Raw genomic sequence first — 15154 nt, 5'->3', positions numbered from 1 at the left:
AAGACATGGGGAAGAGATCTACATAACACAGAACATCATGGAACTATAAGTATTAAAGGAAGGTCAGGATGAGGTGAGAAGTGTCTGGAGAAGACCTTAGAGGCTTCAGTTTTTGGGGGTTTTATTCCTATGAAAACAAGAGGGAACTGAAGAGTTTTAATTGATCAAATTACAGATCAATTTCAATTTCATGATTGAAAAATGAACTATATAGTCTTCTGCTGAACAAAATTATGCTAAAAAATAACCTAACAGTGGGACACACTTCCTTAGGGTCTAGTATAATGCATTTTATTTATTTGACTTGCCATGCTTTGATTAATGTACCAGTCCTATGTCTAGAGCAGTGTGCTTATTTTGTATGCATGCTGGATGTTTAATTTGTAAAATACTACATATTGTATCAAAGGGGGAAAAAAAAGAGCCACGGTCTTCCCAGGTGGCGCAGTGGTAAAGAAACTACCTACAATGCAGGAGGCTCAGGTTCAATCCCTGTGTCAGGAAGATTCCCTGGAGTAGGAAATGGCAACCCACTCTAGTATGCTTGCCTGGAGAATCCCATGGACAGGTGAGCCAGCCAGGCTAGAGTCCATGGGGTCGCAAAGAGTCAGAAAGGGGGACTCTACAGAGAACGTTGAAAAGAGGGATGACAAAAGATAGGGAGACTAGTCATTAACCAGTCTAGGTCACTGGGGAAGAAGATGATAAAGGTTAAATCCAAGGTAGTGATAGTGAAGACAGTGAAGACAGAAGACAATAAAGAGAATAGACAATTGACAGGACTTAATGATCACTTTCATGTGGAATGAAATGATATGAAGGAGTTAAGATAAATCTCACATTTCTGGTTTGGGGACCTGATTGAAGAGTGGTGCCATTAACCAGAAGAGGAAATACAGAAAGATCCAGTTACAGCTACGATATGTTTACTGTGTACCAAGCATCACTCTCATAACATCATCTCTTATATTGATCTTCATAACAACCCTGCTGCTGCTAAGTCACTTCAGTCGTGTCCGACTCTGTGCGACCCCATAGACAGCAGCCCACCAGGCTCTCCTGTCCTTGGGATTCTCCAGGCAAGAACACTGGAGTGGGTTGCCATTTCCTTCTCCAATGCATAAAAGTCAAAAGTGAAAGTGAAGTCATTCAGTCGTGTCCGACCCTCAGCTACCCCATGGACTGCAGTCTTCCAGGCTCCTCCGTCCATGGGATTTTCCAGGCAAGAGTACTGGAGTGGGGTGCCATTGCCTTCTCCGCATAACAACCCTATGAGGTAGATATTATTGTTATTTTCACTTGCATAACAACCCTATGAGGTAGATATTATTGTTATTTTCACTTCACCAGGGAGGACACTGAGGCACAGAAAAGCTACATAATTTTCTCAAAGTCACAAAGCTAGTAAGGGACAGATCTAAGACTCAAACCTAGAAAGTCTAACTCTAGCATCTGTGCTCTTGAGCATTAGACTGTGCTACACTATAAATCATGTGTATAAGGAGATCATGAACTCCTTATTGCCAAATTCAGACTGAAATTGAAGAAAGTAGGGAAAACCACTAGACCATTCAGGTATGACCTAAATCAAATCCCTTGTGATTATACAGTGGAAGTGAGAAATAAATTTAAGGGACTAGATCTGATAGACAGAGTGCCTGATGAACTATGGATGGAGGTTCCTGACATTGTACAGGAGACAGGGATCAAGACCATCCTCATGGAAAAGAAATGCAAAAAAGCAAAATGGCTGTCTGGGGAGGCCTTACAAATAGCTGTGAAATAAAAGGAAGTGAAAAGCAAAAGAGAAAAGGAAAGATATTCCCATTTGAATTGCGGAGTTCCAAAGAATAGCAAGGAGAGATAAGAAAGCCTTCCTTAATGATCAATGCAAAGAAATAGAGGAAAACAACAGAATGGGAAAGACTAGAGATCTCTTCATGAAAATTAGAGATGCCAAGGGAACATTTCATGCAAAGATGGGCTCGATAAAGGACAGAAATGGTATGGACCTAACAGAGGCAGAAGATATTAAGAAGAGCTGGCAAGAATACACAGAAGAACTGTACAAAAAAGAGCTTCATGACCCAGGTAATCACAATGTTGTGATCACTCACCTAGAGCCAGACTTACTGGAATGTGAAGTCAGTGGGCCTTAGAAAGCATCGCTACGAACAAAGCTGGTGGAGGTGATGGAATTCCACTTGAGCTATTTCAAATCCTGAAAGATGATGCTGTGAAAGTGCTGCACTCAATATGCCAGCAAATTTGGAGAACTCAGCAGTGGCCACAGGACTAGAAAAGGTTAGTTTTCATTCCAATCCCAAAGAAAGGCAACGCCGAAGAACGCTCAAACTACTGCACAATTGCACTCATCTCACATGCTAGTAAAGTAATGCTAAAAATTCTCCAAGCCAGGCTTCAGCAATACGTGAACTGTGAACTTCCAGATGTTCAAGTTGGTTTTAGAAAAGGGAGAGGAACCAGAGATCAAATTGCCAACATCTGCTGGATCATGGAAAAAACAATAGAGTTCCAGAAAAACATCTATTTCTGTTTTATTAACTATGCCAAAGCCTTTGACTATCTGGATCAGAATCAACTGTAGAAAATTCTGAAAGAGATGGGCATACCAGACCACCTGACCTGCCTCTTGAGAAACCTGTATGCAGGTCAGGAAGCAACAGTTAGAACTGGACATGGAACAACAGACTGGTTCCAAATAGGAAAAGGAGTACGTCAAGGTTGTATATTGTCACCCGGCTTATTTAACTTATGTGCAGTGTACACCATGGCTGGGCTGGAGGAAGCACAAGCTGGAATCAAGATTGCTGGGAGAAATATCAACAACCTCAGATATGCAGATGACACACCATTCTTGTGGCAGAAAGTGAAGACGAACTAAAAGCCTCTTGATGAAAGTGAAAGAGGAGAGTGAAAAAGTTGGCTTAAAGCTCAACATTCAGAAAACGAAGATCATGGCATCTGGTTCCATCACTTCATGGGAAATAGATGGGGAAACAGTGGAAACAGTGTCAGACTTTATTTTGGGGGGCTCCAAAATCACTGCAGATGGTGACTGCAGCCATGAAATTAAAAGACACTTACTCCTTGGAAGGAAAGTTATGACCAACCTAGATAGCATATTCAAAAGCAGAGACACTACTTTGCCAACAAAGGTCCGTCTAGTCAAGGCTATGGTTTCCAGTGGTCATGTATGGATGTGAGAGTTGTACAGTGAAGCAAGCTGAGCATTGAAGAATTGATGCTTTTGAACTGTGGTGTTGGAGAAGACTCTTGAGAGTCCCTTGGACTGCAAGGAGGTACAATCAGTCCATCCTAAAGATCAGTCCTGGGTGTTCATTGGAAGGACTGATGCTAAAGCTGAAACTCCAATACTTTGGCCACCTCATGCGAAGAGTTCACTCATTGGAAAAGACCCTGATGCTGGGAGGGATTGGGGGCAGGAGGAGAAGGGGACGACAGAGGATGAAATGGCTGGATGGCATCACTGACTAGATGGACACGAGTTTGAGTAAACTCCGGGAGTTGGTGATGGAGACGGAGGCCTGGCGTGCTGCGATTCATTGGTTGCAAAGAGTCAGATACGACTGAGAGACTGAACTGACTGACTAACTGACTGAACTGACACTATAAAATTAATGGGAGAAAATGAGGACATGCTGATCTTTAGATACCCAGAGAGTATCTAGATTGAGACAAGTACAGTTAGAGTGAGCAACTGGAACTCAGGATATATGTCCTGTCTAGAGGTAAAAATCTGTGAGTCTTCAATGGAGCAGACTTTTGAAGCCAAGAGAACAGATGAGTAGGAATAGTATGGAGAAGAGTGATTAATATGGACTCTGGAAAATACCAACACTTATTGAGCACATGAAAGAAGCAAACTAAGAGACTGAGAAGGAGTGCACAGAGCATAAGTTAAATATTGGAAGTCAAAGGTATCCCCAAAGTCATACTAGCCTTTTAAGACACATCCACTTAGATGTCTCAAAATCAGTCTCTACAATTCAATTCATTATCATCCATCCAATATGTTTCTCCTCCTTTATTCTCAATCACAATCCACATCATATTGATGATGTGTCAGCCAAACATCCATGTGACATGTGACACATGTATGTGACATCCATTAATGTCAGCCAAACCAAGTACCTGGAAATCATCCACCCACCATCTTCCTCTATCTTCATGCTCCAAATTGATCACCACGTCCTGCTAGTTCTTCCTTAATATGGCTTAAAAGCATCCTTTCTACTCTATTTCAACCACGATTTCAGGTGCCTCCAAGTCTCAAAATGACAACCACAGTAATCTCCCAATTAATTTCCCAGCATCCAATTTGATCACCCTCCAATCCAACCTCAACAGGAATGTAAGTCCCATTACATCACTCCCAGACTCTAAACCATTAAATGTTTCCCCATTGTATTTAGCATGAAACCCAGACTATAAACAGAGCAGAAAAAAAGTCCTGACTCCTAGTGGAAGTTTCTATATTCACTTGGGTTCGCAGGCACCTTCCTTGGCACATTCCATGCTCCCTCACGGTTGCTCTCTCATTTCTTCATCTAGCCAACTCCTATTTAATCCTCAATACTCAGCTCCACATCGCCTTCTCTGAGAAGCTGTCTTTGAAATCCCCCTGTACATGGCCTCTACTTAAGCTCTCAATACACACTTGTCATACTGGTCTATTTACATGTATGCTCCTTCATCCCTATGTTCCTCCCAATGCATCCTGCAGTGCCCAAGTATTATTTTTTAACACTTTCTAATATCTTGCTTTCAATGAGGATGCTTTCTCATTGCCCATATATTCACAACATGATAGGAAAACTTTCCCATATCTAATCCCCAAACAGGCAGACAATAGGCATTTTACATGGACAGAAAGGACAGGCAAAATAGCTTTCAATTTACCAGTAACTTCCTAAGACCATTTAAACTAATATCTTAGTTATCTTATTATGAATGTTTAAGATGTGACAGTACTCACCAAAATACAAAATATATATCATAGAGGTCAATAATACTGAATAACTGAAGACACAGAATAGAATTTGAAGGAAAAAACATTTTTAAAAATCCAAGAACCAATATACTTTTTAAAATCATTCCTTAAAGACAGAGATGTCTCTTCCGAAAAATTATACTCAAAATATAATTTTATGTGCTCCAAAATAGTCCCTGTCAGATTATCTCATGGTCCTTCAAAATGATAACCCAATTTTAGAAAAAAGGAAGGAAAAGAGAAAAGAGGGATAGAGAAAAACAGAGAGAAACAGAGATAGGTCACTGCCAAATACTGCCTACCCTCTACCCGAAGAAGCACTGAGGTCATGTATTCCATACACTGAACACAATGGCACTGTTAAAACAGCTTTGTGTTTGCGTGCCCTAATCTCGGAGCTTTGCCAGCCATTACAATGCCACTTTAATTGCTGAAGGAAGTAATTATGCCAAAATCCACACATTTAATTGGAAACTTTCCACTGCAGTTTCCTTTTTCCCTAAATTCTTGGCACGCAGTAAGAATATTTGCACTTACAGATTTGTAAAAGATCACATTTTGCTGCTATCATTTACTCTATAATTTGTAGTATTCAATAAACATCACCAGCATTTTGCTCAAAAAACAGTTGCAAATCCCAATGCAGGAAACACAATGTTTTTTGTTTTTTTTTTTACTAACATCTAAGAAATTTCAAAACTTACCTTTTGTTCACAAAACTCAAAATTTCTAAGCAATAGTGTTAGTCACTCAGTCATGTCCGACTGCAATCCCACAGACTGTAGCCCACCAGACTCTACTGTCTATGGAGTTTTCTTGCCTACTGGAGTAGGCTGCCAAGCCCTCTGCCAGGGGAAGCAATATGTTTTCATTAAATATAGTTAACCAATAATTAATGGTTCCCATTGCAATATTCAAAATGCAAAAGTTTCTGAGTCAGAGATCTATAAACTGAATGAAAAAGCCAGTTCTCAGTTCAAAATACCATGTGTTCTCCCCACTAGGAAATGCTCTCAAGAACTTAATGCTTTCATATTTAATCCATTTTATTTGCTTATTCACAAAGTCAGTTTGTTCAAGAATTTAAGGCACCAGATTAATGAGTCTTAGCATCAAGCAAAGGCACTTAGCTGTCACTCTATTTTAAATCAGATTATACCTTACCCTCGGTAGCTGCCATGCAAGTGGATGACAAAGGAACAACTAAACAGACTTTTAGTTGCCTGCCCAATATCCATTTTCCCATTATTTCTTATTAACAGAATCCCAATTTTGTTGCAAATGGCAATATGCCCAACTTAAATAGGTAAATAAATAAGCCTACACTTCCCAGCCTCCCTGACAAATGAGGTGTCAACACAATTAAATTTTAGTCAGATGTAATTAGAGGCTGTTGAGAGACATCACAGACAGTTCCTTTAAAGGATCTAATTCAGCAGTTGTGTAGCTTTTGCCCTTCCCTCTTCCTTCTTCTCCCTGTCAGTTATACATGATAGCAAAGCTCCTGCAACCATCTCACAGCACAAGGCAACCTTGAAGATGAAAGCTATGCACTAAGAATGGCAGAGCAAAAAAAGACAAAAGTTCAAGAACAGTGGTGTTATTATGAGTCACTGAACCAGCCTTTTGCTGCCTAACAAAGAGAATGACAAACAAAAAGAAAGACACCAAACCTAGAGCCTATTATACAGAGTAAAGTAAGTCAGAAAGAGAAAGATAAATATCATATACTAATACACACACACACACACACATATATGAAATCTAGAAAGACGGTACCGAAAAATTTATTTGCAGGGCACCATTGGAGACACAGACATAGAGAATACACTTATGGGCATGGGTAGAGGGGAGGCGAGGGTAAGATGTATGGAGAGAGTAATATGGAAACTTACGTTACCATATGTAAAATAGACAGCCAATAGGAATTGGCTGTATGTTTCAGGGAACTCAAACAGGGGCTGTGTATCAACCTAGAGGGCTGGGATGGGGAAGGGAGATGGGAGGTAGATTCAAGAGGGAGGGGATATATGTATACCTATGACTGATTCATGTTGAGGTTTGTTTGACAGAAAGCAACAAAATTCTGTAAAGCAATTATTTTTCAATTAAAAAATATATAAACTTTTTAAAAAAGAGAGAGACACCACACTTTAGAAGTGTTTCTCAACCATTTTGTACTATTGTGTACCTAATAAGGCCTAATAATGGTCTTATTAGCCATTTTCCCCATTAGTTTTCCCTTCATTAAATTTAATACCACAGATGTACTATAGTATATTACTGAGTGTACTTTATACATAACAAAATATTTTTTTGACCTCTAAGAATCAATTTTTGACCCATCAGGGGCAGTCTTACCCACAATGAGAGCATGTAGGAAATGGAAACCCATTCTAGTAGTACTTTTACCTGGAAAATTCCATGGAGGAACCTCGTAGACTACAGTCCATGGGGTCACAAAGAGTCGGACATGACTGAGCGATTTCACTTTCACTTTTCACTACAGATCAAAGAAGAATAAGAGAACCCAGGAAACTAAACAAACACTCAGTTCTGTTGGTCATCCTTTCCTGCTGTTTTTGTTCAGACGCTAAGTCATGTCTGACTCTTTGCAACCCCATGGACTGTAGCCAGGCTTCTCTGTCCTTCACTGTGGAAATAACAAGGTCAGACAGCCTTTGCCTCAAACCCCAGTACATTCCCTTCACAACCCTGGAGACATGGGCTGGATCATATGTAACCTTCATTTGGCTAAGTTAAAAGGCAGGCCTAAAGCCTGGCTATCAAAGAAACCGAAAGGCATCCTATTCCCCTTCTCCATGAAGCCCCTTTATGAACCTTAGATCTTTCAACTTTAACACCAGGATGACTAGGAAAGGCCCGTAGGGAAGACCACATCCAGTGAGAAACAAGGATGAGAGAACACTTCCCCAATGACTACGGCAAGGCTGATCTAGGCAGCTCACTTCAACCCCTCCTCTACTAAGGAATAACTTGGAGAAATGTAGCCCAATTACTGTCCTTGGTCCTGAATGTGTATCATATTACCAGTTTTTTAGCAGGCAGATGGAAGGCAAGAGTATGAGTAAGAGTAGAAGCTTCTCTAGCCAATACTGTACTCTTCAGTGTTCATTTTTCTGAGATATTGGAAGAAAAAAATAGCCAAAAAGTATAGGTCAAACAGGAGATGACAAGAGTGAACATCGGGATTCTAGGAATCAATGAACTAAGATAGACTGGAATGGGTGAATTTAACTCAGATGACCATTATATCTACTTACTGTGGGCAGGAATCCCTTAGAAGAAATGGAGTAGCCATCATAGTCAACAAAAGAGTCCAAAATGCAGTACTTGGATGCAATCTCAAAAATGACAGAATGAACTCTGTTCATTTCCAAGGCGAACAATTCAATATCACCAATATTACCAATATCATAGGTAATCCTAGTCTATGCCCCGACCAGTAACACTGAACAAGCTGAAGTTGAACAGTTTTATGAAGACCTACAACTAACACCCAAAAAAGATGTCCTTTTCATTATAGGGGACTGGAATGCAAAAGTAGGAAGTCAAGAAACACCTGGAGTAACAGGCAAATTTGACCTTGGATTACAGAATGAAGCAGGGCGAAGGCTAATAGAGTTCTGCAAAGAGAACACACTGGTCATAGCAAACACCCTCTTCCAACAACACAAGAGAAGACTCTACACATGGACATCACCAGATGGTCAACACCGAAATCAGAATGATTATATTCTTTGAAGCCAAAGATGGAGAAGCTCTATACAGTCAGCAAAAACAAGATCAGGAGCTGACTGTGGCTCGAATCATGAACTCCTTATTGCCAAATTCAGACTGAAATTGAAGAAAGTAGGGAAAACCACTAGACCATTCAGGTATGACCTAAATCAAATCCTTAACGATTATAGAGTGGAAGTGAGAAATAGATTTAAGGGACTAGATCTGATACACAGATTGCCTGATGAACTATGGATGGAGGTTCGTGACATTGTACAGAAGACAGAAATCAAGACCATCCCCAAGAAATAGAAATGCAAAAAAGCAAAATGGCTGTCTGAAAAGGGCTTACAAATAGCTGTGAAAAGAAGGGACGTGAAATGCAAAGGACAAAAAGAAAGATATACCCATTTGAATGCAGAGTCCAAAGAATAGCAAGGAGAGATAAGAAAGCCTTCCTCAGTGATCAAGGCAAAGAAATAGAGGAAAACAACAAAATGGGAAAGACTAGAGATCTCTTCAAGAAAATTAGAGAAACCAAGGGAATATTTCACGCAAAGATGGGCACAATAAAGGACAGAAATGGTAGGGATCTAAAAGAAACAAAAGATATTAAGAAGAGGTGGCAAGAATACACAGAAGAACTGTACAAAAAGATCTTCACGACCCAGGTAATCACAATGGTGTGATCACTCACCTAGAGCCAGACATCCTGGAATGTGAAGTCCAGTGGGCCTTAGAAAGCATCACTACGAACAAAACTAGTGGAGGTGATGGAATTCCAGTGGAGCTCTTTCAAATCCTGAAAGATGATGCTGTGAAAGTGCTGCACTCAATATGCCAGTACATTTGGAAAACTCAGCAGTGGCCACAGGACTGGAAAAGGTCAGGTTTCATTCAAATCCCAAAGAAAGGCAATGCCAAAGAATGCTCAAAATACTGCACAATTGCACTCATCTCACACGCTAGTAAAGCAATGCTTAAAATTCTCCAAGCCAGGCTTCAGCAATACGTGAACTGTGAACTTCCAGATATTCAAGCTCGATTTAGAAAAGGCAGAGGAGAGGAACCAGAGATTAAATTGCCAACATCCACTGGATCATTGAAAAAGCAAGAGAATTCCTGAAAGCCATCTATTTCTGCTTCATTTACTATGCCAAAGCCTTTGACTGTGTGGATCACAATCAACTGTGGAAAATTCTGAAAGAGATGGGCATACCAGACCACCTGACCTGCCTCTTAAGAAACCTGTATGCAGGTCAGGAAGCAACAGTTAGAACTGGACATGGAACAACAGACTGGTTCCAAATAGGAAAAGGAGTTCGTCAAGGCTGTATATTGTCACCCTGCTTATTTAACTTATATGCAGAGTACATGATGAGAAACGCTGGGCTGGAGGAAGCACAAGCTGGAATCAAGATTGCTGGGAGAAACATCAATAACCTCAGATATGCAGATGGTACACCACCCTATGGCAGAAAGTGAAGAGGAACTAAAAAGCCTCTTGATGAAAGTGAAAGAGGAGAGTGCAAAAGTTGGCTTAAAGCTCAACATTCAGAAAACAAAGATCATGGCATCTGGTCCCATCACTTCATGGGAAATAGATGGGTAAACAGTGGAAACAGTGTCAGACTTTATTTTGGGGGGCTCCAAAATCACTGCAGATGGTGACTGCAGCCATGATATTAAAAGACGCTTACTCCTTGGAAGAAAAGTTATGACTAACCTAGATAGCATATTGAAAAGCAGAGACATTACTTTGCCAACAAAGGTCCATCTAGTCAAGGCTATGGTTTTTCCAGTGGTCATGTACAGATGTGAGAGTTGGACTGTAAAGAAAGCTGAGCACTGAAGAATTGATGCTTTTGAACTGTGGTGTTGGAGAAGACTCTTGAGAGTCCCTTGGACTGCAAGGAGATCCAACCAGTCCATCCTAAAGGAGACCAGTCCTGGGTGTTCTTTGGAAGGAATGATGCTAAAGCTGAAACTCCAGTACTTTGGCCACCTCATGCGAAGAGTTGACTCATTGGAAAAGACTCTGATGCTGGGAGACATTGGGGGCAGGAGGAGGAGGGGACGACAGGATGAGATGGCTGGATGGCATCACCAAAACGATAGACGTGAGTCTGAGTGAACTCTGGGAGTTGGTGATGGACAGGGAGGCCTGGCGTGCTGCGATTCATGGGGTCGCAAAGAGTCAGACACAACTGAGCGACTGAACTGAACTGAACCGAACTGAATTAATGATATAGACACGGCTATATCTTTTTTTGGCTATAAAGATATAGCCAAAGATATAGCCATATTAAAGATATAGCCATAAAGGTACCATGTATGTGATATATCACTTTATTTTCTTACCTGAAAGGTGCTTTTTCTTGTCTATTTAATTGACTTTTTTCTGTGATCCTATAACATTGACTATGATAACTTTAAAAATCAAAGAACTAAGGAATAAGAAAAAGCATTCAACCTTGAAGAGATGATTTTATATATATAAACATGCACATATATGGAGAAGGCAATGGCAACCCACTCCAGTACTCTTGCCTGTGAAGTCCCATGGGCAGAGGAGCCTCATAGGCTGCAGTCCATGGGGTGGCAAAGAGTCGGACACGATTGAGTAACTTCACTTTCACTTTTCACTTTCATGCACTGGAGAGGGAAATGGCAACCCACTCCAGTATTCTTGCCTGGAGAATCCCAGAGACGGGAGCCTAGTGGGCTGCTATCTATGGGGTCACACAGAGTCAGACACGACTGACGCCACTTATCAGCAGCAGCACATATATATTTTTTAAATATACATGTAATAAATATTTAGCTACTTCTTATCTTAAAAGTTACCTTTGAAACTATATTCCCAATGAAAGTTTATGAAAAATACTTTTTATAGTTCTAAGTCCTGAGATGTACTAGAAATAGCCATTAGAAGCTCAATGGCACCCCACTCCAGTACTTTTGCCTGGAAAAATCCCATGGACGGAGGAGCCTGGTGGGCTGCAGTCTATGGGGTCGCAAAGAGTCAGACACAACTGAGTGACTTCACTTTCACTTTTCACTTTCATGCATTGGAGAAGGAAATGGCAACCCACTCCAGTGTTCTTGCCTGGAGAATCCCAGGGACGGGGAAGCCTGGTGGGCTGCCGTCTATGGGGTCGCACAGAGTCGGACATGACTGAAGCGACTTAGCAGCAGCAGCAGCAGCAGAATTCAATAAATTCCTGCTTACTACTCAATAAACTCTGCTGACTAAAGAAAGCATATTAATGAGTAAATTTAAGAATTATATTCTCTATCTGCAATTCTCTGCATACACCCATTAGATTATATTGCTTATTTGTGTATGTCAAGAGTAATATGTAACCAACATATCCACCAACAATCAGTAAATTGAGTGTGTGACTAAGGTGACATTTTTTTTTTTTACTTTCCAAATTATTTGCTATACTAAACTGCTTGGTGGTTTCCTTGGTTATTTAGAGCAGGAGTCCTCAACTCTAGGATCTAATGCCTAATGAACTGAGGTGGAGTTGATAAAATAATAATAGAAATAAAGTGTTCAATAAATGTAATGTGCTTGAAACACCCCAAAACCATCCTCCTTCCCCCAGTCAGTGGAAAAATTGTCTTCCAATAAACTGGTCCCTGGTGCCAAAAAGGTTGAGGATACTACTTTAGAGTATATAGCATCTCAAAGTATCATTTGTCTCAGCAACAATGTTTACTTTCTTCTAAAACCCAGCAAGCTTTAAAAACAAGCACACAAGCTTTTGAAAATTTAAGCAGTCCAAAGGAGAACAGATCATTAGGTTCAAGATAAAACAATCAAAGCTGACAGAATCTACTAAAAAATCAATGGCAATGAGTGCTTAAGATAGCATTTAACAGAGGAAATAGAACAGAGATATTAATGGAGTAATTCTTTTCAAATCTGAATATAAGAAACATTAATGTTTAATGGTCCATTTTCAAGAATAAATGCTAATTTAAGAATGAGGAACTATCTACCAATAGCTAGCTTGAATAATGACTGGTTGCTAATGAAGCAACCTTAAGGGTTACCAAACTGCAAAGTCCAGGCAAACGGAGAGAGGGATGCCTAGAGTTTCACAGGGTCTCACTCCATTGGTGAATTCGAAACATAAGAATGGGAATAAGTGCCCAGGAAAGGGGGAAACAAGAGGTCAGGAAGGGGCCTGTGCATAAACAGGAAGAGCATAAACTAAAGCGAAGTATGAGAAGATGGTTCGCCCCACAGTAGTCAGCCAGTGAGGGACTGGGGGAGGCACCTGCATGCTAGGGAATGAACTGCTTGCTGTGATGACACTGGGTGTGCCTGCTCACTGGACACTCGATCTTGCAAAACCTACATTAAACCGCCCTTCTCTCTGCATCTCGGTTCTCCCAAGTCCATTCTTTGGGTTTGGGTCAGTGGGTTTTATTTCCTACAGGAATTTATCTTTATTGGAGTTTTATTAGATAAAAATATAATAATTATTTCTGTGAAATGGCTTTAAATACTTATTTTTAAGGCGGTATAGCACAGTGGTTAAGAGCACACATTCTAGCACTAAAAATGCCTGGGTTTAAATTCAGAATCCACTGCTAACTGGCTCAGTTTCCTCACCTGTAAGTTGGGGTGGGGGTGGAGATAATGCAATCCATCTGTGGTGGCCATATGTGATACATAACTCAATTTTTTTTTCTAATTTGAGAAATAGACTCACAGACACAGAAAACAAACTTATAGTTACCAAAGGGGGAAGGGGTGGGGGAGGAACTACTATATACAAAATAGGCAAACAACAAGGACCTACTATATAGCACAGGGAACTATATTCAATATTCTGTAATAACCCATAGTGGGAAATATGAAATATATTTGTATTTATACACCAGAAAGTAAGTAAATCTATACTTCAATTTTAATTTTTTTTAATTTTTTCTGATGTGAGAACAGTAAAATGATGCATGAAACTTATATTGTATCATGAAATCTGAAACAGCACCCTGAAATTAAACAGACTAATATATCAAATATATATTTTCTACTAATAAATCTGTTACAAAACAAATGAATAGTCACACTAACAGAGATAAAGACAACCTATGAATAATCTCACATCACTCAGGTAAAGTTCGCCAGTAAATGAGTTTAGGTCAATGTAAGTTTTACAAAATGAATTACAAAAATACTTCCTTTTCAGAGGATTCTGCATTTCAAAATTGTACACAGAAGACTGCAGTACTTATAGTAACATTCCCCGACAGCTCAGCAGGTAGAGTCTGCCTGCAATGTAGGCGACGTGGGAGACTTGGGTTTGATCCCTGGGTTGGGATGATCCTCTGGGGAAGGAAATGGCAACCCACTCCAGTATTCTTGCCTGTAGAATCCCATGGACAGAGGAGCCTGGCGGGCTACAGTCCATGGGGTCGCAGAGAGTCAGACACAAATGAGTACACTAGCACCTCGCACTGGTAAGTGGTCAAAAAATGTTAGCTGCTGTCATTAACACCACCATCATCTTTATCATCATTTTAGGCAAAAACAGTAGTTATTCTGAAATCTATTTAGTAATTAATTACCCAAATTTGTTTCAGAACATGTATCTCCATAGCAACAAATTTCTTTGATGATCTTTTGCTAGCCATAGGCATGTGACTTTAGGGTAAACTAGATTCAGTTTGTCACATTGTATGGAAAGTTCCGGGTGATATGAAAAGGAAATATATCAAAATAAACACCTATAACTTTAACCTTTTCATCTGCTTCCTGAAAAGTCATTAGCTATCTAAGGACTTCATTCTCTAAGAGCTCTCAGTATTGTTCAACTGCTTTCCATGAGAAAGGTTAATGTAAAACATGGAATGAAAGCTTAAACCAACAAACATTCTCCAACTACAGTGTGTTCAATTCAAATACCGAATGAAATGAATCCCCTGGCATCTAGAGTATTCCACAAGCGTGTGGCAAGTGTTATTTCTAGCCACTTAAAAGCACCAGTAAAAAGAGCTCAAATACTCAGAAAAGAAAAGACCTCCATTCCCATGAGGAGAGGCATTTATTAGCTCTTAATGGCCCTCTTTCATTGCCTTTCCACTGACACATCTCTAATTGTTCCAATTATAATTTCAAGTAACAAAACCAATAATGGTAAAAGCCTATAGTTCAATGTGTGCATTGTGAAAAGTGGTCTTTAACAGCACAAACCACATATAAAAATATATGACAACATGAGATCTGGACAGGCAATAATATCACAAAAAAAGAGAGAGGAGGTGGTATAAAAGAGCACTGGTCAAAAAAAACAGCTTAGGTTCCAGCTGTGAATTCAACACATCATTTAATCTGTAAGAGATTCAGTTTTCTACATT

The 15154-nt window shown here is 40.0% G+C and overlaps 1 protein-coding gene across 12 annotated transcripts in view; it reads right to left on the bottom strand.

Annotated features, from left to right (window-relative positions):
* The window catches only part of DNM3 (dynamin 3), a 643632-nt gene that overhangs the window by 532786 nt on the left and 95692 nt on the right, over positions 1-15154 (bottom strand). The gene's annotated exons all lie outside the window — the stretch shown is intronic.

The sequence above is a fragment of the Bos javanicus genome, chromosome 16 (assembly GCF_032452875.1).
Source record: "Bos javanicus breed banteng chromosome 16, ARS-OSU_banteng_1.0, whole genome shotgun sequence".
Classification (NCBI taxonomy): domain Eukaryota; kingdom Metazoa; phylum Chordata; class Mammalia; order Artiodactyla; family Bovidae; genus Bos; species Bos javanicus.
Note: the sequence above shows the minus strand (reverse complement) of the source record. Positions and strands in the feature narration are given on the sequence as shown.